This window comes from Rattus norvegicus, chromosome 3 (assembly GCF_036323735.1).
Source record: "Rattus norvegicus strain BN/NHsdMcwi chromosome 3, GRCr8, whole genome shotgun sequence".
Taxonomy (NCBI): Eukaryota; Metazoa; Chordata; class Mammalia; order Rodentia; family Muridae; genus Rattus; species Rattus norvegicus.
The window spans coordinates 89,749,800-89,775,645 of record NC_086021.1 but is presented as its reverse complement, the minus strand read 5'-3'; the positions used below and the strand labels follow the sequence as shown (position 1 = coordinate 89,775,645).

The following is a 25,846-nucleotide window of genomic DNA, read 5'->3' as shown; positions in this document are numbered from 1 at the left end:
CCCTCACGTTTCTATATCCATTATCCAAATGTAGGCTTACCAAGTTTGCTCTGTAGTTCTTGTCTTAGGCTACCAAAGGATTTGCCTTAGAGAGTCATTTTAAGCTTTCACTGAAAGCATTATGTTCAGTGAAAGCCACTTCCAATGAACTTTCTTTTAAAAGTCTGTTTTATTTACATTGAATTCATCTAACGGTTATAACATGAACAGAACATGGGATTATCATATGAATGTCATATTTCAAGATAGACAATACCAGTGTTTTTAGTTAATATTAGCACATTTATTTAAGAAACTATTCAAAATCCACAGCAATTAAACAAAATCCAATCATCAATATGTTTATAACAAATAAAGGCATAAATTTAAAGCACTGAGTAAAACCAAAAATTGGTAAAAATGTAGTTATTCGCATACAAAGTAAGAGAGATGGAACTATTGGGCCCCAAGAACACAGCTCACCTAGACTTCTGTTCTGGGCAACCTGGCCTATTCTGTATTTAACAGAGATGGACTAATGTTCTGCCAAAGTTGCCTTAGTTTTATTCTCTGATCAACATTGACTCAGCTTCCATTTACAAGCCGAACAATGAAGTTTCTTCTTGCAGTAGATGATAATTTACACAGAGACTCACAGCTGGGCAAGGTAGAGAGAATGAGAGACTCTGGAACTCGGCTCCAAATAGGACGTCTTTATCAAACCTTCTCCTTAAGGTGGAAGAAGAGAGAGCAGAGGTGGTGGTGGCTGCAAAGAAACAGTATCACCTGGATACACAGAAGTGATGCACAAATGAGGTCACAGTGACCGATGACAACATATGTGTGATGTCACAGGTTCAAACCAGACCAAATCCCACCTCTAACAAAGAAGCTGCACTTGATTGCAATTGCGATTGATACCTTCTGCAAAAGGGAAAAATCAGCTTAGTTGACCAATGTAAAATAGACTTCAACAATAGTTTCTTGTGTGCTTTTTGTTTTGTTTCCCTTTCTTGGCTTTGTTCTTTTTGTGTGTTTTGATTCCCATATTTTGATTTGTATTTTCAAAAGAAAGAGAGAGAACATGAAGTTAGCTGCGTTTGAAGGTGGGGAGGATCTGAGAAGCGTTGGACAATGGTAAATATGATCAAAATATATTGTATGAAAAATTTAAATAATAAAGTACATTTATAAAAAAAAATCAAGCAGGTGAGCAAGCAAAATCTCTGTATTTGGCAATCATTTGAAATCTCTAACAAAAGTTCCACCAGAGAACTGCTAACCTGATAAACAACTTCAGCAAAGTGTCTGGGTATAAGATTAATTCAAACAAATCAGTAGCCCTCCTCTACTCAAAGGATAACCAGGGTGAGAAATAAATTAGTCCCAAATAACATAAAATACCTCGGTGTGATTTTAACCAAGCAAGTGAAAGGTCTGTATGACAAGAACTTCAAGTCTCTGAAGAAAGAAATTGAAGATGATTTCAGAAGATGGAAAGACCTCCCATACTCATCGATTGGCAGGATTAATAAAGTAAAAATGGCCATTTTGCCAAAAGCAATCTATAGATTCAATGCAAGCCCGATGAAAATTCCAACTCAATTCATCATAGAGAAAGAAAGAGCAATTTGCAAATTCATTTGGAATAACAAAAAACCCAGGATAGTGAAAACTATACTCAACAATAAAAGAATGTCTGGGGGGAATCACCATCCCTGACCTCAAGCAGTATTACAGAGCAATAGTGATAAAAACTGTATGGTATTGGTACAGAGACAGGCAGGTAGATCAATGGAATAGAATTGAAGACCCAGAAATGAACCCATACACCTATGTTTACTTGATCTTTGACAAAGGAGCTAAAAGCATCTAGTGGAAAAAAAGACAACATTTTGAACAAATGGTGCTGGTTCCACTGGAGGTCAGCATGTAGAAGAATGCAAATTGATCCATTCTTATCACCCTGTACGAAGCTTAAGTCCAAGGACCTCCACATAAAACCAGATACACTCAAACTAATAGAAGAACAAGTGGGGAAGTCCTAGAAGACAAGGGCACTGGGAAGAATTTCCTGAACAAAACACCAATGGCTTATGTTCTAAGATCAAGAATCGACAAATGGGACCTTATAAAACTGCAAAGCTTCTGTAAGGCAAAGGACAGTGTCATTAGGGCAAAATGGCAACCAACACATTGGGAAAAGCTCTTTACCAATCATATATCCGATAGAGGGCTAATATCCAAAATATACAAAGAACTCAAGAAGTTAAAAAATTAGAAAGAGCCAAATAATCCTATTAAAAATGGGGTACAGAGCTAAACAAAGAATTCTCAGCTGAGGAATATGGAATGGCTGAGAAGCACCTAATGAAATGTTCAATACCCTTCATCATGAGGGAAATCAAAACAACCTTGACACCAGTCAGAATGGTTAAGATCAAAAACTCAGGTGACAGCAGATGCTGGCGAGGATGCGGAGAAAAAGGAACACTCCTCCATTGTTGGTGGGATTGCAAACTGGTACAGCCACTCTGGAAATCAGTCTGGAGGTTCCTCAGAAAATTGGACATTACACTATCTGAGGGCCCAGTTATACCTCTCCTAGGCATATACCCAAAAGATGCACCAACATACAACAAAGACACATGTTCCACTATGTTTATAGCAGCCTTATTTATAATAGCCAGAAGTGGAAAGAACCCAGATGCCCTTCAACAGAGGAATGGATACAGAAAATGTGGTCCATCCACACAATGGAGTACTACTCAGCTATCAAAAACAATGCCTTCATGAAATTCATAGGCAAATGGATGGAACTGGAAAATATCATCCTGAGTGAAGTAACCCAATCACAGAAAAACACACATGGTATGCACTCATTGATAAGTAGATATTATCCCAAAAGCTCAAATTACTCAGGATGTAATCCACATACCACATGAAGCTCAAGAAGAAGGATGACCAAAATGTGGATGCTTCCACTCCTTCTTAAAAGGGAGAACAAAAATATCCGTAGGAGGGGATATGGAGGCAAAATTTGGAGCAGAGACTGAAGGAACAGCCGTTTAGAGCCTGCCCCACATGTGACCCATATATATACAGCCAGCAAAACTAGATAAGATTGATGAAGGTAAGAAGTGCATGCTGACAGGAACTGGATATAGATCTCTCCTGAAAGACACAACCAGAGCATGTCAAATACAGGGGTGAATGCTAGCAGCAAACTACTGAACTGAGAATAGGATGCCCGTTGGAGAAATTAGAGAAGGATTGAAAGAGCTGAAGGGGCTTGCAAGTCCATAAGAACAACAATGTCAACCAACCAGAGCTTCCAGGGACTAAACCACTACCAAAGACTATACATAGACTAACCCAGTGCTCCAACTGCGTATGTAGCTGAGGATGGCCTTGTTGGGGCACCAGTGGAAGGGGAAGCCTTTGGTCCTGCTGAGGTTGGACCCCCAGTGCAGAGGAATGTCAGGGGTGGTGGTGGTAAGGGGGTTGTGGATGTGGGGACACCCTCATGGGGGAGGGGGAGGGTATAGGGGGTTGTGGACAGGAAAACTGAAAAGGGAATAACATTTGAAATGTAAATAAATATATCCAATAAAAAAAAAGAATAAAAAAATCAAAATTCCAAAAATAAATAAAATAAAATGCTTGCTTAAAAAAAAAAAAAAGAAATCTCCAGAACCTGTGAGGCAGAAACAAGTGGAGCTAAGCAGAACTCCTTGACTTCCTGGACAATCTGTCTGGTCTTATTAGCAAGCTGCAGACCAGTGACAAATCCTGCATCAAAGAACAAGATGTAGCATTGTGCCTGAGGATAAATAACGCCGGAGATTTCCTTCAAATCTACACACACATACCCATGTGCTCACACAAATACAAATGCATGCACCTCCTCAAAAGCCCAATGTAATGGATAATCGGATTGTGGCACATTCAGGCAAAGGAATACTCAGCAGTAGCAAAACCTGTGCTATTCAAGCCACTAAAATATGGATGAACCTTGTCATTCGCCGAGTGAAAGAAGCCAGTATGAAAAGACTACAAACTATGAATTTAACTATGTGAAGCTCAGGAAAAGGCAAAACGACAGGACAGAAAGTTCCACCAACAGTAGTTAGGTGGGAAGGGAGGGTAAGGTGGAATATTTGGGACTCTTAGGACAATGAAACTAGTTTATAAGTTACTGTAACAGTGACTATAGGACTTCATACAGTTTTCAAAAATGCATAAAGCTATACAAGAGTAGACCCTAATAAAATGAATTAACTTCAGTTAATGCAATGTGTCAGTTCTGGTTCATTAGTTTTAAGAGATAGGACTTTCTGCTAAGGATCAGAGTTTTTGTAAACAGGGGAGAAAGGCAGTGTGTAGGAACTCTGACTCAATTTCCTGTAGCCAAAATTAATCATTGTTTGTTAATTAAAATATTAATTAATGTAGTAGTAACAGTTGTAGCTAGGATCACTGAAAACTTGTCAACAAACACTATATTGGATGGTTTTGTGTGTCAACTTGACACAGGCTAGCGTCATCAGAGAGAAAGAAGCCTCAGTTGAAGAAATGCCTCCATTAGATCCGGCTGTAAGGCATTTTCTCAATTAGTGATCAATGTGGGAGGGACCAGGCCATTGTGGATGTTGCCATCCCTGGGCTTGTGTTTCTTAGTTCCATAAGAAGGCAGGCTGAGCAAGCCAGGGGAAGTAAGCCAGTAAGCAGCACCCTCTATGTCCTCTGTATCAGCTCTTGCTTCCTGATTCCAGTCCTGCTTGAGTTCTTGTCCTGACTTCCTTCATTGATGGATTGTGACCTGGAAGTGTAAGCCAAATAAACCCTTTCCTCCCCAACTTGTTTTTCACTTATGGCATTTTGTTGCAACAATAAAAACTATGTTAAAGTCTTATCAATGTGAATTTTTGTAAATAAATTGTTTTTTAAACAGCAGAACAAAAGGTAATTTGTGACTCACTTAACAAAATATATCCTACTGTATGAAAATGAACTTTATTAGAGAATAACACTGTGTGTACAAGACAAATTATCTTAAAAGCCTGTGAATAACTATTTTTACTTATTTTAAAGTATTATTCAAAAGGTATGTGTGACTAGAGAGACCGAGAATCGACTCTTGCTGTGTTCTTGGTCCATGGAGTAGTTTGTCAACGTACAGCAGTAATTGAACATCTAAGATCTGTCACTGTTGCTTTGGTTCCAATTGAAACCCTTAGGAAATTCGGGTAATATTCTTTTTTCATAGTTCTGGGGTGGTAGGGAGTGACAGGGATGGTGAGAGGAAACAGTTCTCTAGCAATCACAAATGTTTGCCTCTTCAATTTAATGGATAATGTCCAGTGCTGAGATTTATTGTATGGCTTCTCCCAAGAGCATGGGGAGGGAAGGAGGGAGGAGCATTCATTTCCATTCCATCATTCCTTGAAGTGCAGCTGTGTTTTTAGCAAACCCTGATGGTTACACTGGGAGGAAACACCCCATCAGTTGTTCGGACTTACACTGTGTTCACGTGTATCAGGTCTTTGGCGCTTTCAAAAGATGGAAAAGCCAAAGTCAGTCCACTCTCTACCTTAAACAATAGCAACAGGTCAATAGTGAGAGAAATTAAAAAACGATTTTATCTTTCTTATCTTCAGACATTTTATCTTCGTTTTACAAATTCACTAATAAGATCCTTTAATTTTTGTTTCATATCTGAAAGGAAAGACTTAGTCAAAATGTTCACTAATTATTTCTTTCCTCAGAGGTAATAAACAATAAAAGCAATGATGATTAAATCCAGAATATCTTGACTTTCTATTTCTTTGAAGGGAACAACCAAATTAAGGTAAATCAAAAAGCATTTTTAAGTGAAATGCATTAATTGGTTCAAACAGGAAAGCATGAGTTACACACTTTGCAAAGTAATGTAAAGCATGTGCAATGGCATTCTGGAACTGTAACTCATTTTCAGTGTCAGTTTTTATGGAAGTATTTAATGGGAACAATGGCTATTTCAAGCATAGGTGGCAGATGTGTATACTAGCACAGGTCTTTGGGGATCCTGGAGTATGAATCAGGAAGGGTGAGGTCATCTTGGGAGCAGAGCTGGGTGTGTGTGCTTCCTGTGAGAGTGTGTGGTCTTGGGCTTACTTGTTCTAGTGAGTTCACTAATATAAGAGTTTCACATCAACACCATCAGAATAAAGGTCCCCCAGAGAGTTCCACATTCTAGTTTTTGTAAAATCATGTCAAGGGAAAATTAAAGGTTGTAGGTGACATTAGTTTGCTAATTTACTACCCCCTGATACAAGGAGATTATCATTCCCATTCCGTCAGAGTTTATGAAAGTATGTTTCCTTTAATATCAAAAAAGGAAGCAGAGTCAACATAAAAATGACACAGTGTGAGAAAAACTTAAACGGTCACTGTTAGAATTCAAGATAGAGTCTCAGTTCAAATATGGACAGCTTCTAGCTCTTGGGAAGACACAGTAAAATTCTCCCTAGGAAGCATCAGGATTAATTCAGCAATATTGATTTCTTAATTGAGACTCAGTTCAGACTTCTGACCCCTTGAGCTATAATGTACTAAATGTATGCAGTTCTAACCTCCTAATGTTGCAATCTGTTACAGGAACAATAGGAAACTGATAGCATTTTCTTAATCTCCAGAAGATAACCTTCTTTAGAAAACCTTTGTTCTATGTACAAGGTACCTAGAATGAAAAATCTGTGGGAGCGGAAGAGCTCTCTCAGTGGGTTCAGGGATTGGTACTCAAGAATGAGAATTGGGGTTGGAAATTCTAGCATCCATGTAAACGCTAGGCTTGGCTACATTTTCCTCTTACCACCCCGCCCCCCATGCTGGATCAGGACAGAGACAAAGGATTCCAAGGATTTACTGCCAAGCAGCCTAGTACAAACAATGGGCTCCATGTTTGGTGAAAAATCTTGTCTCAAAACATAAAATGGAGAACCATGCAGGAAGAATCCTGATGTTGACCTCTGGCTTTCACATGCACACATGCATGGCACATGCTTCCACCGCTTCCCCACTCCACGAATTCACACACACACACACACACACACACACACACACACACACACACACACACACACACACACACAGTCTACTTGACTCTGTTCTACACTGTTTTCGACTTAAACTTAATGATGCAAGTTTAGTTACACAGAGTACTGCTGGGCATCTTATTGCATAAAATAAGTTTTCTTTTGTCTGTTGTAGGATTTTATCACAGATACTACAGTGGAAGATGAAGAAGGGAATCATTGTTTTACAATAAGATCACCAGCCATGGAGGTATTGCACATCACAGACATGAATCAGCTGTATTGGTTTCTAAGTCTACCATGATAAATTACCATAACTTGGCAACTTAAAATAGAAGAAGTTTTGTCTTTTATAGTTCTGAAGATCAGGAATCCAAAATGAATGTGTTGGTAGGATTGCATTCCCTTTGCAAGCTCTTTCAGGAAATCCTTCCTCACCAGGGAGTTCCAAATGTTCTTGGCTTGAGGCTTCAAATTCCAGTCTCTGTTTTCACATGGACCTCTGTGCGTGCTGTCCTCTTCTCATGTCATACAAATCACTTGTCATTGGATTTGATGCCCATGACAGTGCACGGGATCTCAGTTTGAGAGTCTTCTCAATAAAACCCAAGTAGGCATTTCTTTAGTAGGACTACCATTCAATCTACTGCACAGCTTTACAGTCTTTGAACCTGTACTGATTAATTTTACAGCAACAGAGAAAGTCCATGGTCATTAATATAACCTTCAACTTTCATGCTTGCACAAATGATAGAAGAGGAGAATTTAGTGAGGATTTGGAGTAGGGATTTTTCATAGACTGTTGAAGGAACTATAAAATCATAAAAGCCAATAGCAAACCACCTTCTGATACACATACTACACAAAAGAGCAATCTTACCCTAGCCATGTAACTAAGAGAAACATTCAGAAGCAGTGAAATAAGTTCACCCTCTTGTCCACCAACACTGATAAGAGCAGTGACAAAATGAGCAGGCACATATGTGCTGGAGACCTTAATGAATGGCATGAGCACCTCGTGGGGTTAAATACGTATACATGTTCAATAAGTACATATAGGTACTTGACACCCAGCCACAACTGAGGATACAGAATAGGAAAAATGCAAATAAAAGTAATAAAATTATAAACCTTACTTCAAGAAATAGTTGACTTTCTGAGAATGGAGTTGTACCTAAGTAACGTCTGTAATGCTGTAATAATGTCTTAGGGACTTGGGCATAGTAACAGGTGTTTCTTTTATATTCTTCTATGCAATCATACACATAAAGCACATACATAGAATACTTGTGACTGTACATGTATATAGCATAAACACATAGTCTGTCATTCTTCATGTGTTTTTATGTTTATGTTATGTTTTTATTTTATGTTAAATGAAATCTGAATTCTACAATTATAATAATGATGAGTCAAATATATTGAAAGGGAGGCAGAACTCTCCACTTATCCAGTCCCTCAGTATAAAAGGAGAGACCAGGCGAGCCAGTACAGAAAGGCGAGGGTCGTTCTTTTTTTTTTTTTCTTTATTAACTTGAATATTTCTTATTTACATTTCGATTGTTATTCCCTTTCCTGGTTTCCCGGCCAACATCCCCCTAGCCCCTCCCCCTCCCCTTCTCTATGGGTGTTCCCCTCCCCATCCTTTCCCCATTACTGCCCTTCCCCCAACAATCCCGTTCACTGGGGGTTCAGTCTTGGCAGGACTAAGGGCTTCCCCTTACACTGGTGATCTTACTAGGCTACCTATGAGGTTGGAGCCCAGGGTCAGTCCATGTATAGTCTTTGGGTAGTGGCTTAGTCCCTGGAAGCTCTGGTTGCTTGGCATTGTTGTACATATGGGGTCTCGAGCCCCTTCAAGCTCTTCCAGTCCTTTCTCTGTTTTGTTCTTATATAGAGTGTTTCTTGTCGAATTAGTGGGAGGGAAATCGTGCTTTGATTTCAGTTAGTGTCTTCTCAACCCATCTCTGATACTTGAAGACTCAAAATGAAAAGAGATGGGATGGGGCTGAATTGCTGTGTGCTACAAGCAGAGCAGGGTTGGTGTGGTGTTTCACAGAATGGGGGTTTACAGGAAGAAACAATACCCAGGGCTTCTTCTTTCCTCTTATCCACAGATCCTGCCAGTCCAATGACTTAGACTCTAGCCTAGTACAAGCTGGGAAAAATACTGCTGATATAAAGAAGAAAAAAAAACCGCACAAATTAGTTGTTGTTTTTTGAGACAGGGTTTCTCAGTGTAACAATTATCTGTCCTGGAAATTGATTTGTAGACCAGGCTGTCCTTGAGCTAACAGAGATCCTCCTGCCTCTGCTTCCTGAGCATAGGGAGTAAAAGTGTGTGCTGCTGCCATTGCTGCCCCTTCCCTGCTGCCACTGCCACCCAGCTATTAAATGTTAGATTTAAGAGAATCAAAAAACTCGTACTTCTGCTATCAATGAACAGAGAAAATGGAGAAAGAAAAGCTCAAGCTAAGGGATAAGGAATAAGGAAGTTCTTGCAGCCATATGGAAAGAGGAAAAGATTATCAAATAAAAGCATAGAAAAGGCTCCTGCCCTTTCTATTCTTATAAAATTGAAACATACAGCCGTTGTCAGCCTGCCAGTAAGCAGTAACGACATTAGGAAACCTTAATGCAATACATTAGCTCAATTGGAAACAGAGGTGTCAATTTGACTTTGGTGAATGGCACAGAGGCATTCATCTGTGACGGAAATGAGTATAAAATTAGTTTTAAGTTGATATATAAATCCAGGCTCAGACAAATGGGGCCCGCGAACTTGACTGTCCCCTGCAGAATTAAATACTCCGGTTTCCTGGGAGTACTGGCAATAACCAGAATCTTTGCTCCAGCAGGCCTGAACCAGAAAAAGAGGGAAAACATACTTAAAAACAGAGCTGACTTAGAGAAAGAAAGGCTTAGAGATGTGTGCTTGTGTATCTTTATTGAAATTTGTATTCTCATGTTTTTCTCTCTGCAAATATGCTTGCATTATCCTTTTAAATACAACATCTTGGAAGAGTCAGTCAGTGATATATATTCTCAAGTTGAATAAACATTCTTTGGGTCTTATTTTCTAGTATCCTATAAGGATGCAAAACACTAATAAGGCATGCTAACCCATGTGTGAACTGGACGGCGTGTAGTATTTGACAGGAGCCTGTCCTGAGGGCCAGCATGCAGAACCTCACCTCTTCTTCCTCTCTCTATCTCCTGCTTTTCTTACAAGAAGTTTACTAGCTTCAGGAGACTCAGGGTGATGGTAGAGCCCTAACTCATTTCTCCTCACTTGCTTTTCTCGAATTCCAAATGACATAGCCTTGTGAGTTAATAGAGCTTATCCGTTAGGATTTGTTTTTTCTCATTACCTCGGCATATTTCTGAAACCACATTCATATAAAGGTCATAAGAACAAAATATAAATTTCTTAAAGGGAAAACAAAATCCATCCCCCTCTCCCTAGTCGCAGAGGAAAACGTCTCATTATATTTAAAATAGTTCAAAGAAATAAACTCTGAAACCTCAGGCACCTTAATTAACTAAAATGATGTAACAGACATTAACAAACTCCTGGGGGGATACGAACGTTCTGAAGTTCTGATCCTTATGAAATGATATCTTATTCCTGCTGACTTCATGGACACAGCACAGCATAGCACCACTGCCTATTCCTGTCACAGATGTCAAAATAACTCTCAGGTTTCCCCTTACTGAAGACTTTTCTCATGCTCACCTTTTGAAATTATACCTCAGGGCCAAATTTCTCGTATAACCACAGTTCTTCAGTGCTGTGTACAATCGGATGCGACCAGATGTATCTGGAAAATGCCATACGCAATAGAAAGTTCATAATGCATATGGGAATTCTAAGGTGCCTCAGGACTGACTCACATGTAAATCAGTGCCATCATTCAGATGTTTTCCTGGACAAAACAAATAGACAGACAGACAAACACCAACCCCCCCCCAAACAAAACAAACAACAAATAAAACCCAAACAAACCAAACCAAAAACTCTAGAGTTAAGAATATACAAAAATAACCTAATCTATCAAAATAGATCTTAGAGAATGATGCATCGCTCTACCCCATAAACTCGTTATTATCTAATTACTACTATTTTTATATCCCTAAATCTCATTATGATAGGTAACATTCTAAAGGGCTTATAGTGAGGCAGCCATTTTTCTAACCGACTGGAGTGCAAGAGACCTGGGATAATGAACAGAAGTCAGAGGTCAGTTTCTTTATTTGGTTTGCTCTGTAGCACTATTGACCTCACCTGGAAAACTGCCTCCCTGGACCAGAACTGTTTGAGCAGGTATGTTCTGGAAAAGGATGGGGTCCTTCTGTGCTTTAAAGCACCGACGTGGGCACCTGCTCAAAAATCCAATGTTGGGAGAGGGGCGAGGAGCCCGGAGGCACCCAAGAAAATCCTTGACGATTCCACAAGGTAAAATTGCTTTGTCAGCAAATATATCTAGAAGTATTCTTTTGTTTTTTTCTTCTTGCTTGTTTATTTAAACAGTTCTCAAAACATTTGAGTGAATTGGGCTTCCTTTGGTAAGCAAAGGACCTGAAAATCCTATTTAAAAAACGAACAGGCACACACATGGTATGCACTCATTGATAAGTGGCTTTTAGCCCAAATGCTTGAATTACCCTAGATGTACAGAACACATGAAACTCAAGATGGATGATCAAAATGTGAATGCTTCACTCCTTCTTTAAAAGGGGAACAAGAATATCCTTGGCAGAGAATAGAGAGGCAAAGATTAAAACAGAGGCAGAAGGAACACCCATTCAAAGCCTACCCCACATGTGGCCCATACATATACAGCCATCCAATTAGACAAGATGGATGAAGCAAAGAAGTGCAGGCCGACAGGAGCCGGATGTAGATCGCTCCTGAGAGACACAGCCAGAATACAGCAAATACAGAGGCAAATGCCAGCAGCAAACCACTGAACTGAGAATAGGACCCCCGTTGAAGGAATCAGAGAAAGGACTGAAAGAGCTTGAAGAGGCTTGAGACCCCATATGTACAACAATGCCAAGCAACCAGAGCTTCCAGGGACTAAGCCACTACCTAAAGACTATACATGGACTGACCCTGGACTCTGACCTCATAGGTAGCAATGAATATCCTAGTAAGAGCACCAGTGGAAGGGGAAGCCCTGGGTCCTGCTAAGACTGAACCCCCAGTGAACTAGACTGTTGGGGGGAGGGCGGCAATGGGGGGAGGATGGGGAGGGGAACACCCATAAAGAAGGGGAGGTGGAAGGGTTAGGGGGATGTTGGCCCGGAAACCGGGAAAGGGAATAACATTCGAAATGTAAATAAGAAATAATAATAATAAAAAAAACCCAAACAGGCAGTCTTCATCCATGACACAGGTGTGTGATCCCTTCTCTCATTCCATACTTTGAAGCACCCAGAACTTTCATAGTCTAAAGGCTAGAAGAACAAGAGTCCATTTGTGGTGGAATGTATTGTCACTTGCTGATTAGATGAAATACCATTATCTCCTTGTAACAGCCTTAAGAAACAGCCTTTTAAAGGCATGTGTCTGTAGCTCTTATTCCCTGCTATATATAATACAGATTACATAAAGGCTGACAAATCCACACTAATGTAAGCATTAAGCATTAGCTGTATGGAAAGATTCTTGTTCTAAAACTAGCAGCACAGAGTTAGAGCATATTTTTGACACTTAATTGCAGGTATATCGAATATGGCAAGTTTCATGGACTTCTGAAAGAAAATTTTTATTTATTTATTTTTTACTGATAACTTAAGAATGGTTCTTGTTAAGCATTGATATTTAGAAAGAAAAGTAAAAATCAAACTTCATTTAAAAGGTTTTTCTGGAAGTATTCTTTTAATTTATTCTCATAAATTCAATAGAAGAGCAGAAAATGTATATCAGCTAAACATTTTAATTATAGTCTGCAAGATGTTACTGGGAGACAAACATGATCATCATTCTTTTCAACAAATTAACAGTCTTCATCCTCAGAATTCATTACCGTGAATAGCCACAGTTAGGTAATAAAAATTACCTCCACTCACATACTCACCATAAATTTCCCTTCGAAGTGTAATGAACAGAAGTAAATCACCAAAACCCAATGCAACCGATAAAAGGATTTACAAATAAGAAATAAAAAATTTAAAATGTCACATGTACGGTAACAACACTTTTATGAAAAGGTAGTGAAAAATATTCATTTACGGTATCATAACACAGACTAGAAAGATGGCATGGTAGGTCCACAAATATCAGGACCACTTGGGTCTGAATTTCCAGAATCGACATCTGCAATGCAATGTTCCACCAGTGAGCTGGGAAGGGGAAATAAGAGAACACAAACAACAAAGGTGGATGGGGAGACCAAACACCCTAGGCTGGTCATTGACCTCCACATGTATGTTCTATACACATGTGTCCACACATAAAAAATGCACAAATACACTACAAATCCAAAAATAAAGAACCACCACACATTTTAAATTCATTCAATTTTACTACTGAATATAACTCATAAAATTTTTCTACTGTTATATTTAAAAACTCAGGTCATGTATTTTGATCTATTGCTGGGCATATGGTAAGAGCAGCATACACCATCCATGCTCCAGATAACGAGACCAACAATTTAAATAAACTATAAATGATGACGTCAACAGGGTTTGGATATGTTGCTTATGTTACTATGTGGCCAATTCTGTGTTTTTTATTTCAAAAAATCGATTATTTTATATATCAAGTGATCATTGTGAGAAGTGCAGATCCTTATTTATTCCCACATTTATAGGGAAAGAAGCTACAATTTTGAAGATGAAGTAACTTTTGTTAGCATCAAAGATGTCAGAGGTTAGATAGTTAATGCTTGAACTCCAAACTGTTTCAGTGCCTTGGTTGTGTTTCTACGCTACATGGTCCCTGGCTTGTGAACAATCATTTTCAATTTTTCTACCTTGTCTTTTATTGCTGATATAAAGTTGTTGTATTTATTAATCTTCATAAAGAGGCAAGTAAAAATATTAAACATAGTCACTCATATAGTAGTAAATGATTGCTGAGCACCACCTTTTGGACATCTGAAGAATAAGAAACTGGCTCTCAAGTGCTGACCACTTAAAGTTAAGAAATTAGACCAGGTATGTTTTTGATTAGAATATCTACTGCATCATTCCTCCAGAACCTAAATCTGTCTGTAGAACTGCTTCTGCTATATATTGACTCAAGCTTTCAAAGCCTGCGAGGGATAATTTTATGACCAACACTTGAATCAGTCAACTGAATAAAAAGTGATCACTCTTACTAATATAACTGGGTTTCACAGAATCAGATGAAGGTTAGAAAATGCAGAGGCTTGTGTGAGCAGGGGTACTACTGTTTGGTAGGACTCAGCCACAGCTTTGAATTGTTAGTCTTATTTATTTTAGTTTTATTGTTGTATTTTTTGTTTTGTTCTTGCTAGCTTTTGGACTGAAAAACAAAACCCTGGCTACCCTTCAATCTTGACCTACCAGCTGTCAGAGTAGACTATCACCATCAGTTACCCTGGTTCTCAGGCCTTTGGACTCAGACTAGAAGTACTTGAAGTACTTGTCAGCTCTCTTGCTTTGCTATCCTGCCAACTGTACACCATGGGATTTAGCCTGCATATTATCTTATAATTCATCACTGCCTCTCCCTGTCTTGCTGTTTTTTCTCTTTTTATATGTCTCTGTTTATTTCTCTATCATGTTATCTACCCTCTATAGCTATCACTACACATCCCTTTCTCTCTCTCTCTCTCTCTCTCTCTCTCTCTCTCTCTCTCTCACACACACACACACACACACACACACACAATTTTCTGTTTCTTTAGAGAGCCTCGACTAATATAAACCCTTTCCTTTTATTTATAGCTTCAAATTTCTTTAAGTAGCATTTTTATATGTTCTAAAAGCCAGTGTTCTCAAATTTGTCTTAAATATCCAGCATGATTAACTTTCCTTCATGACTGAGCTATTCTGTAACAGTAGAAAACATCTGAATTGATGTGGCAGAAAGAACCTGGCAAGTGGAAAGGAACAGGAGTCCAGGATTTCATCCCTGACTTGCTGGAGGACTGAACTTCAGATTTGCTGGAGGGTGGGGGAGTAGCTTAAATGAAGTTACAGTACTTGGACTGATAATTCTCTCCCCACACAAGTGCCATAGGCTATCTAACAAAAGTCAAATGTGAGACACTGGAAATCTTCCTTCGAGGTTGTTGGTGAGCCCAAGAGACTCCAAACGTAATGTAGGTTATTTCTATTATTCTTAGTTCTCCTCACCTGGGAAATCTCAGGTTTTCTAAGCATGATATGACAACACAAGTTGACATGACAACATACGTGGGGGAACTCTTCACCCTGGAAGAGCTACAGGCATGATGGTTGCAGACAGAATAAAATTCAGTCTTCTCCAGGAACCATTTCCATGATAGGTTAGGACAATCCCAAGAAGTCAGCCCTAACTACATACAAGCAACACTAAATGATCTCAGCAGGTCGTATTTACAAATTTATATCTATGTATATATACATGTATGTGTAACAATAATAATTAAAGAATAAGAGGCAATGATTTTGAGGAACAGGGGAGACACAGGAGGAACTGTAAGAAACAAAGGAGGGAAAAGATAACATGAACACAATATCTATGTGTAAGATTCTCAAAAAATAAAGAGCAAATAAAATGGAAAGGAATTTCTTTACGTCTATGTCTCTATCTTTTCTGCCTCCCTGTTTTCTCCCCCCTTTTGGTTTTGCAGAGTTTAGTGCTTTATCACTCCACCTTCTGCTCTACCCAGGAGCATTGTTTATGATGTAAAGCTGAGGGAGGTTTTTGAGGAGAAGTGGAAATATTTGTTCTACCCGATAGTTATGCTATAAGCCAAAGCTAGAAGTATGAGTGCCACAGCATCTCAAACAGAAAAAGAGATAAACAGAAAAACTGTCCTCAGGAGGAAAAAAACCCAACAGAAACAGCCTAGAATTTGAAGTTGGAAGTCTGGCTTGGAGAATCTGTCTTCACAAAGGCGGACTAGCAATAAAAGTCTGTCTGGGTTGTTGAGAAGGAGTTTACTCATCCGCAGACTCCTGAGGAGTGCCTGCAGGTGTCACATGACACAATCCATGAAGAAGGCTCAGCATAAATCCTGAAGCAGTGCTTCCTTTAAAAAACAAAGCAAAACACACTTTATGGCATTTATTTCAGTGCAAGGAGGGGACATGCATACCCAGCAAGCAATGGGAGGTCAGAAGATAGCCTGCAGGAGTCAGTTCTCTCCATCTACTATGCTCGGCTTAGGATCAAACTCTGACCAACAAGTTTAGCAGCAAGGACCTATACCCACTGAGATGTCTCAATGACCCATAACCCAGGAATTTATTAGAAATTACAGCCCTATTCTTAATCTATGACTCCTATGAGTAATTCTCTTTCCATTCAATTTTTCTTCTGCCCTTTAACCTCTTCTCTTCTTTGTTTATCATTAAATACTCTGAGCTTTCCTTGTTTCTCTAGAAAAATCTAGTTATACATATTTTTATAGGGAAGAAGAAGCATCGTTTTGTACGTCGTTCAAGGTCATGGTGTGCTCTCTACTGTTTGGAAATGCTGACCTTTCAGTGGCCCTTCAGCCACTCCCTCTCCAGTATATCACTCAGGTGTTAAGCAGTGGCTGAGAAGGCACCATTGAGTCTCAGCTTAGGTAAGAATTTTTCTTCTTATAATTCATTAAAAATTTTTGGTTTTGCCTTTTTTTGTGTTACTATTGTGTTGTAAGAGAAGTTAAAATTGTTTTTTGAGAGTAGACTTTTTTTTTTCCTTTTCTTTTTTTCGGAGCTGGGGGAGAGTAGACTTTTTTATTTGACAATTTTGACAAATTTATTTGTACATTTCCTATCTATGTATTTTTCTTAAATTCATGTTTTATTGAACTTTTTATCTATCTTCAAGAAAATCTGTTATCTTTATATAACTTAATTTGATTTTTCACTACCTATGACAAATTCTCAATCTAATATTAAAAATACAATATCCATCCAAAAGCATAATTCACTAATTTTAATCTTTTTGTATTTAATTTTAGTAATTATAGTAAAATTTTGTCACTTCACGTTGTTAGAAAACTTAAATAAATAAGTTGTATTTTTATTGAAAAGCATATTCCTGAATTCATTAATGATTCGATAGAAAAAAAACCACATGTAATTCTCTCAGTTTTTAAATTTTGTTAATAATTGTACAGAAAACTTCAAATGTAACACAAATGCCTTCATAAGCCAAAGTAAGTAAATCAAGTAATGTCAGCATGTGTTGGTAAACTGTGTGTACAATACAACGTAGGGAGCAAAACCTGTGGGGTTTTTGCAAATTCTATGTGCAGTTTCCTCTTTATACAAAATGTTTATATTCTTTAGAGTTAGGCAAAGAGGGATCTGAAGACTGAAAACTTATCTTAGATGTAATGTCATCTTCCTCTGAATGACTGTCTTAGCTAAGGTTTTACTGCTGTGAAAAGACACCAGACCATGACAACTCTTATAAAGGAAAATGTTTAATTGGGAAGCACGGCATCCTGCAGGCAGACATGGTGTTGGAGAGGTAGCTGAGAGTTCTATATCTTGATCCACAGGCAGGAGAAGAGGACTGTGTGTCACACTGGGCATAGTTTGAGCATAGGAGACCTCAAGGCCCATCTCCACAGCGGTACATTTCCTCCAATAAAACCACATCTCCTAATAGTGCCACACCCTATGGCTAGGCATTTAAACACATGAGGCTACTCAAGGCACCACAGTGACCTTCTTGGCATCCCTCAGTAGAGAAGAAATCAAGACCCCTCAGCTGTGCGAGTGACTTACCACAGAAACCATAATTTACTATCTAGTGAATTTTTACCAATTTCTTGATAGTTATACCACGTAATTTATTACTGTAATAATTTAATACTTTAATAATCACTATTAGAATTGTCCAGAATGTTGCATGACACACGGAGTAGTGGCATACCCATCGTTTCTGCCCCAGCTACTTTCTGAGAAGGCTTGATTTTTTTCAGATAGACCTGTGTTGTAATCACCGAGGCGCTATCTGCCCAAAGTCTTCGCCACTCCCTTCTCTCTTTCTGAAGCATAATGTCACAGTCAGTATGGCTGCTTGAACTTAGCAATACTTCCTGTAAATACAGGAAAATCTGCAGAGGAATCTTTCTAAATCAGTCAGCAGCAACTTTTGGCGGCACCCTGCAAGCCTTTCCCTTTCCGCACGGTTTTCTCAGTGAAGGAGCTTGAGGTCTGCGCCAACTACAATATTATAGAATTCTGGCCATAGGAACACAGAAAGATAATCTAAGACTTACACTTGGAATATTTCTTTTTGTTCCACATATTTCCATACACTAAACACACAGACAGCAGTGACACATTAAAAGTAAATAATATCTGAGCATTGTTTTGGGGTACAAATATAATTATAGACAATATTGTGATTTTTTCCCCACTTATATCCTTGTCTTTCAAAGAGAAAAAATTTTAAAAAATTTATCTAAGCTATTATGATTGACTGAAATACTTATTGATAATGAAAGCTCCATATAAAATATAATTTAAGACATTTAAAATATAATTTTAAATCAAGTGTAAAATATGATTTTTTCTCTTAAATTTCAAACCATATAACTTTGACCTTTATTTACATTTTATTTCAACAATTTAATAAAGATGAATTATAAATCATAGCATCTCTGTTTTTATTTGAATTTATTATTATTAATTATGTGTGTAGTATGATGTATATAAATGTAAACACAGATGTGCAATGGCGGGCATATTTAATCAGGGGACAACTTTTTTTTAATTGGATAATTTTTATTTACATTTCAAATGTTATTCCATTTGCTGGTTTCCCGGCCATAGCCCCCTATCCCATCTCCCTCCCTTTCTTCTATGAGGGTGTTCCCCCTCCCCAACCACCCCCTCCCCAGTCATCCCCCTCCCCACTTCCCTTGATATTCCTCTGCACTGGGAGGTCCAGCCTTAACAGGACCAAGGGCTTCTCCTCCCACTGGTGCCCAATGAGGCTAATCTCTGCTAGATATGCAGCAGGAGCCATGGGTCAGTCCATGTGTACTCTTCGGATGGTGGTTTAGTCCCTGGGAGCTCTGGTTGGTTGGTATTGTTGTTCTTATGGGGTTTCAAGCCCCTTCACCTCCTTCAATCCTTTCTCTAACTCCTCCAATGGGGACCCCGTTCTCAGTTCAGTGGTTTGCTGCTAGCATTCGCCTCTGTATTGACATGCTCTGGCTGTGTCTCTCAGGAGACAGCTATATCAGGCTCCTGTCAGCTTGCACTTCTTAGCTTCATCAATATTGTCTAGTTTTGGTGGCTGTATATAAATAGGCTGTATACCTAGGTGGGGCAGGCTGTGAATGCCCATTCCTTCAGTCTCTGCTCCAAACTTTGCCTCCATATTCCTTCCTATGAATATTTTTGTTCCCCCCTTTTAAGGACTAAAGCATCCACATTTTGGTCATCCTTCTTGAGCTTCATATGATCTGAGGATTTTATCTTGGGTGATTCGAGCTTTTGGGCTAATATCTACTTATCAGTGAGTGCATACCATGTGTGTTTTTCTGTGATTGGGTTACCTCACTCAGGATGATATTTTCTAGTTCATTTGCCAATGAATTTCATGAAGTCATTGTTTTGATAGCTGAGTAGTACTCCATTGTGTAGATGTACCACATTTTCTGTATCTGTTCCTCTGTTGAAGGGCATCTGGGTTCTTTCCAGCTTCTGGCTATTACAAATAAGGCTGCGATGAACATAGTGGAACATGTGTCCTTGTTATATGTTGGGGCATCATTTGGGTATATGCTCAGGAGAGGTATAGCTGGGTCCTCAGGTAGTGCAATCAGGGGCCATCTTGTAAGAACTTGATTATCTCCTTTACCTTGGGTTTCATGAATTGAACTTAAGTGGTCAGGCCTGCATTGCATACCTCCCAAGTCTGGTGCATCTGTTTTCAAGTATGCTTTAAATTGCTCTTAAAATTTCTTTGCATTTTGCTTTGCCTCATTTGCAGAAAAGAAATCTGACTTAGAACTATTGCCAAGGGAATACTAGGTATAAATAAGCTGGAATTCTCAGAAATGGTATTAGGGATATATATATATATATATATATCCATATATATATATATATATATATATATATATATATATATATATATAGAGAGAGAGAGAGAGAGAGAGACAGACTTGATCATAGAGTTTGATATCATCTTTTGCATAGTAGGATGGCTGGGAATAGTTGATGCAAAACAGAGAAGTGAGAATGTCAGTGGTGTAGTTTGTAACTCTAGACCAAACTCGAGACCTGGAGGAGAGAGGAACTGATCATGTAGTCCCAATCTTAGGAAAAAGGCAAGAGAACCTGAGTGTCCCATTTCATACAAAGAGAGTAAGTACATGGTGATAGAGCAGTGTCTTGCTCAGCCATAATCAAAGAAGCTTCCTCCTTCAGGAGAATGCCAAGACCCACAGCTGGACAGCGAGATAGCGAGAGAACTTGGGACAGCGGCTCTAAGTGGGGAGCCCTGTGGAAAGGAATCAGAAAGAGTGTAAGAGCCAACAGGGATGGGAGATGCTAAGGAAACAAGGTCTTCTAAACACAGCAGCACCGAGGAACTCAGAGATTGTGGCAGCGTACACAGGACCTGCAGGAGTCTAAACTAGTTGGAATCTCAGCACTGAGACGTGAAGTAGACAGCCATGATCACTAACCCAGAAGCTGTCTCCAATTGATAACTTTTCACAAAGGAAAAATTAGTTTTCTTCAATGGACTCTCATTGGGTGTACAAACCACAGGTCCCATGTCCAGTCAACACAAAGAGACTCCATTTGTATTTTGTTATTTTGTTTTGTTTTTGTTTGTTTTTTTCTCTCATAATGCTTCATTTTTTTCTTAAAAATCTTTACAGATCTTCTTATATATTATGGTTTGCTATTTTGTTCTTTGGGTTTTCTGTGCATGAAAATGTTCGAGTCTCGGAGTCTGTGTGTTTCTTATGCTTCTTCTTTGGTCTCTTTTCCCGTATTTGTTTTGTCCTATTCTGGTCTGTTTTTCATTTCATCTTTGCTTATTATTATTATTATTATTATTATTATTATTATTATTAGATGCCTGTTTGCTTTCTAATGAGAGGAAGAAAAAAATGAGTGGATTTGAGTGAATAGGCGAATGGAGAGGATCTGAGGAAAGTTGTATAAAAATCTATTTTAATAAAAATAAATAAATAAATAAATAAATAAATACTCCAAACCCAAACAAACACACAAAAATAGTTTTTTTTGTTCTGTTCAAGTAGTCAGTCAGCTAAATAATGCCCACATACAAACTCATGAGTGCTTTTCACTCAGGTTAAAGATTAGGAAGCTCATCTGTTCCAAATGCTAATCTGTCCCATAGACACATGCACGGAAAAAAAATGCTTTACCAGATCCCTCACCATCCCTTCAAACTATTAAGATGGTAGATAAAATTAACCATAAAGGAAGGTATGTTAAAAATATAAGGCATAATTGAATATTAGATAACTCCACTGGTTTCTATCAAAGATTTTTTTCTAGTGGATGTGCTCATTCTAGATCGTCCAAAGGGTTTGTGGACTGAAGCAAACCTTTTCTATTTGGTTAGAAGATAGTTCCTGTCATAGATGGTAAGAATAAAGATTTTCCTAAGAATGGATTTGTTATGAGAATCAGTCATACCAAGTAATTGGAATATAAGTTTACAGTTATTTTTGTGACTAATTTGTAAGTAATAATTGACGCCAAGCAGAGTGTTCATGACCACGCCAACTGTTGAATCAAGCAAGGTCTTTGTGGTGGTTAATCTTGGTTTTCTACATGGTGGTTTTATTGTGAAATGCCTAGGAGATTAGTCAAATACACACCTGGGTACATCTGGGAGGGCATATCTAGAAACAATTAGATCATGAAAATTCTGACCATTCAGGGATCCAAAAACTGAATATCCTGTTAGAGGTGCTGGTATTGTAGAAAGGTGGGTCTGGTTGGAGGAAGTCAGTCAGAAGGGCTCAGTGTCCTGGGAGCAGTAACTTGCTATGACCCTCCTCCTCCTGATCTCCGCTGTTTCAGATCTATTCTGATGTGCGCTGCTCCACCAACTGCCACACTGAAGTCACAGGCAAAGCAAGTCTTTCCTCCTTTGAAGTTGTTTATGTCAAGCACCCTTCCACAGAGACACGACAGCGCTAACTACGTGTTAGTGAGATACAAGTTAGAATATGCATATCTTGAATATTGCCATCTTCCAAAGAGTATCTACTTAATAGAAAGATACATACATGGATGTTCGAATCATTGGACAGATTAATAAATTAATGAAAGGGAAAATGCTGGGACACATTTGTTCTTGATGATCTCAAAGCCAGTGAAAGGAAGGCAGAGGCAATGCATAAAATAAATGGCAAGTGTGGATTAGTGCTTGAATATTCAGAAATGCCTGAACATATTTCAGGTCCCCTTAAGTGGAGTTATTTTGTCTTTCACTAATAGTTTGACCACATCTAAGATCTTCAGCGACACTTTATTTTATTTATTATTTATTTATTTATTTATTTATTTATTTATTTATTTATTTATTATTTGAAGAGGCCAGATAGCCCTGGTTATAATGGTTATTTCGGCCAGAGGTTTCGTTCTTCACTACCGGTAAAAAGAGTGATATCCACATTTCCTCCTTTGGAAGAGTTAAGTTGCTCGTATGTGATGACTTCATTTCCTCTTTTATATCGTCAACAGTGTTTCAAATCCTTCTGACTCACAAGCTTCAGACTTATGACGAAGGTTTAGAATTGAAAGACACAACAACTGAAGGCTTCTGCGTGGAGCCTGCCTTCTGCTTCCCTGGGATGCAGACATTAAATAGAATTATTAGCAAAACTTTTTCCAGTGCTCGCATGTAATCTAATTTAAATAATGAGCTAGAGTGGTGTGCTAGCATAGCAAACAAAATATAAAACTCCATAACCTGAAAATAACTCTTTATCTCTGCAGTCGTCCCCTCAAAAAATATAACCATAGTCAAAATAAACCCAAGAAACAGTCTGTAAACCCCTGACCAGGTCTTTCATAACTGTCAGGATCATCAAATCAAGAAAATTCATGGTTTAGAGGTTCCTCACACTACCTAGTATATTAATTTTATAAGGGTAAATGTTCCTTGTACTACCTAATGGCTATATTAATTTTATAAGGATAAATGTATGACTTTAATAAAATCAGGTGTTAACTGATCTGTATTTTCCACCACATATCCTGCATTCTGAATTAAAATAGATTAATCTTTTTACATCCTTTAATGGCAATAATCCATTCAAATGATCTCAGCATTTATATCTTTGGATTTAGGAGCACACTTAGAGCAGTAAACACAGCAAACCGATTATTGCTTCATCTTAAAATTATTTCTTGGAGAGAAATGCTTGGAGAGATGGTTCAAGAGTTAAGAACACTGGCTGCTCTTCCAGATCACTAGGGCTCAATTCCTAGCACCCACATGGCAGCTAACAACTGTCTGTAACTCCAGTTCACGGGTATCCCATACCCTCTGCTGCCACGGCATGCAGTGATACACTGGCAAAGCATATGTACACATAAAACAAGTCATAAATTCATCTTTAAAAATAGTCATTTAACCAATCCATTACAGTTAAATGTTCAATTTCTACAGGGACACCGTTCAAATTTTAATTTCAAAATATAGTGTTTATAACTACCAAGCCAACTAAATTACTCAAATATTCTGAGTTTCCTAAAGATATTTCTTAGAGATGGGGACATGCAGGAAACTGAAGGGATCCCGGCTCTACCTATGGCAATGGTCAGAGAAGAAAAGAGGACGCCTGACCAAGTGGTACAGTGGTGAACAGCCATGGGAAGGGCTAAAGGAACGAATTCCAAGCAAGCAGGGACCAGTCCAAAGAGAGGGGCTCTAAGTCATCCTCTCGTCCGTCCAACCGCCTTCTACTACTTTTCTCCGTTTCTCTTTAGCTGAGCCCGCCATGCCCTGAACTTAGGAACTCCTTTTCATTCTCCTTGTGCAGATGGGAGTGAGACCTGAGAAACAGAAGGAAGGCAGATCATACTGTCACAGAGCACAGGGAGCGTGAAAGTTGTGTCATCCAATTTTCTCACTCTGTAAATGAGACAAGTGCGGACAAGGGTGACACAGTCCCTGGCTTACAGAACCACATTATTTCACCTTCTTATAAACAAGCGTCAGATCCACATCCTCCGGTCTCAGTTCTTCAAAAGGCCTCACACTAAAATCTACCGATGTTTTCAGCTTTATTTCCCTTGTGACTTTTCACTAGTGTGCAGCCCCTGCTGAACTCTGCCATTTAAAATGGGTGTGAATAGTGCCACGTTCTTCTTGTTGGTAGAAAAAAAAAAGAATAAACAGCACTCAGGAGGGAGCTTCTGGTAAGAGAGACTCCAAAATTAGCTACCTCATTACGACATCATTTAAAGTTAAACTAATACACAGAATCCAATGTATCCTACGAGTAAGTTAAGCTTTCTCACCCAAAGCAGCATTTGTCATACAGCTGAAGCGCATTAGTAATAATTTTTCTTTTGTCTCCTGAAAACTTGGAAAAGAAAAAGGGGAATTCTGTTAGTTGCGTAAAATGCAAAGAACGGTGCAAAGAATGCTCTTAAACTATTTCAAACAAATTATATCAAAGAGGAAACGCTGTAGAAATTAGAACACCACAGGGGAATCTCCAGCTGGGGTATTTCCTACTATTGTCAGGCTTTGCTGGTCCTCTTGAGGAATTCCAGACCAGTCAGAGTGTTTCACTGACCTGCGTTCATTGGAACAGGTTAGAATGTAATGGATCATAAAGGACCTTTGTCGTGTCAACTACTCTACGAATCATTTTTTTCCTAGGAAGGCTTATTAGAAAAGTTCAGTGTGTAATTTTTTTTAAACTTTTCTCTAATGCATAAGTTTTTTTTTTTAAAACTCTGTGTGTTCATTAGCTTAGGGAGATGTGAGTGGTATATTTATTTTCTTAATAGAACTGGGAGAGAGTAATTTTGTTCAGAATAGAATGAATATGTGAGACTTTTGGATGAGTGAAATGCATAAATCGACTGACATTATCCTATAATCTATCTAAAAGGTTTAGATCAGATGAGGTTAAAATAATGAGAATTTCACATTCAATATGTAGAGGAAGAATCAGAGGGCCATGCTTTTGGTTCCAGTCCTTTCGTTGTCTACTTCCGGATTCTTGCTTTGGCCTTCCTATTTGACCTTATCTTCATTGTTTTTTTAAATCACATTTTCAATAAAAAAATTTAATAGTTATTAGCTCTTGTCTCCTCAAAACTAGGAGCAGAGTGGTGAAGAGCTAATTTCATTTGCTTTAGTATTAAAAAAAAAAACTCTTCCAAAGAAATTTATATCCTGTAAAATATGCTTATCTTCCTGACTGACTTATGTTAATGTTTACACTTTATACTACACCATCGGGGAACTTAGGCAGAACTTGTATAAATATCCATATGGTTTAGCCTAAAAGTACCGTTTTATAGAAATCTTTTTCTACAACTGATTGAATGTTCTGTACTTATCTTCAATTACTGTGATTGACACATGGTGCTGTCCTGAACTCATATTAGTTTGGAAATGTCAGACCAAAGGCAAT

The 25,846-nt window shown here is 38.4% G+C and overlaps 2 long non-coding RNA genes across 3 annotated transcripts; one reads left to right on the top strand and one right to left on the bottom strand.

Moving 5' to 3' along the window:
- The first annotated feature begins 862 nt into the window (after window positions 1-862).
- LOC134486293 (uncharacterized) lies at window positions 863-7,387 on the top strand. The gene is made up of 2 exons (XR_010065104.1): window positions 863-1,116; window positions 7,231-7,387. It is a non-coding gene; the product is annotated as an uncharacterized LOC134486293 (long non-coding RNA).
- Window positions 7,388-22,715: 15,328 nt separating this feature from the next.
- Window positions 22,716-25,005, bottom strand: LOC120101447 (uncharacterized). 2 transcript variants are annotated; one of them, XR_005502009.2, is made up of 3 exons: window positions 24,937-25,003; window positions 24,717-24,781; window positions 22,716-23,036 (listed from the first exon to the last, which is right to left on the bottom strand). It is a non-coding gene; the product is annotated as an uncharacterized LOC120101447 (long non-coding RNA). The 2 variants fall into 2 exon arrangements; XR_010065103.1 differs by having other exon boundaries at window positions 24,717-25,005.
- Between the last annotated feature and the right edge of the window lie 841 nt (window positions 25,006-25,846).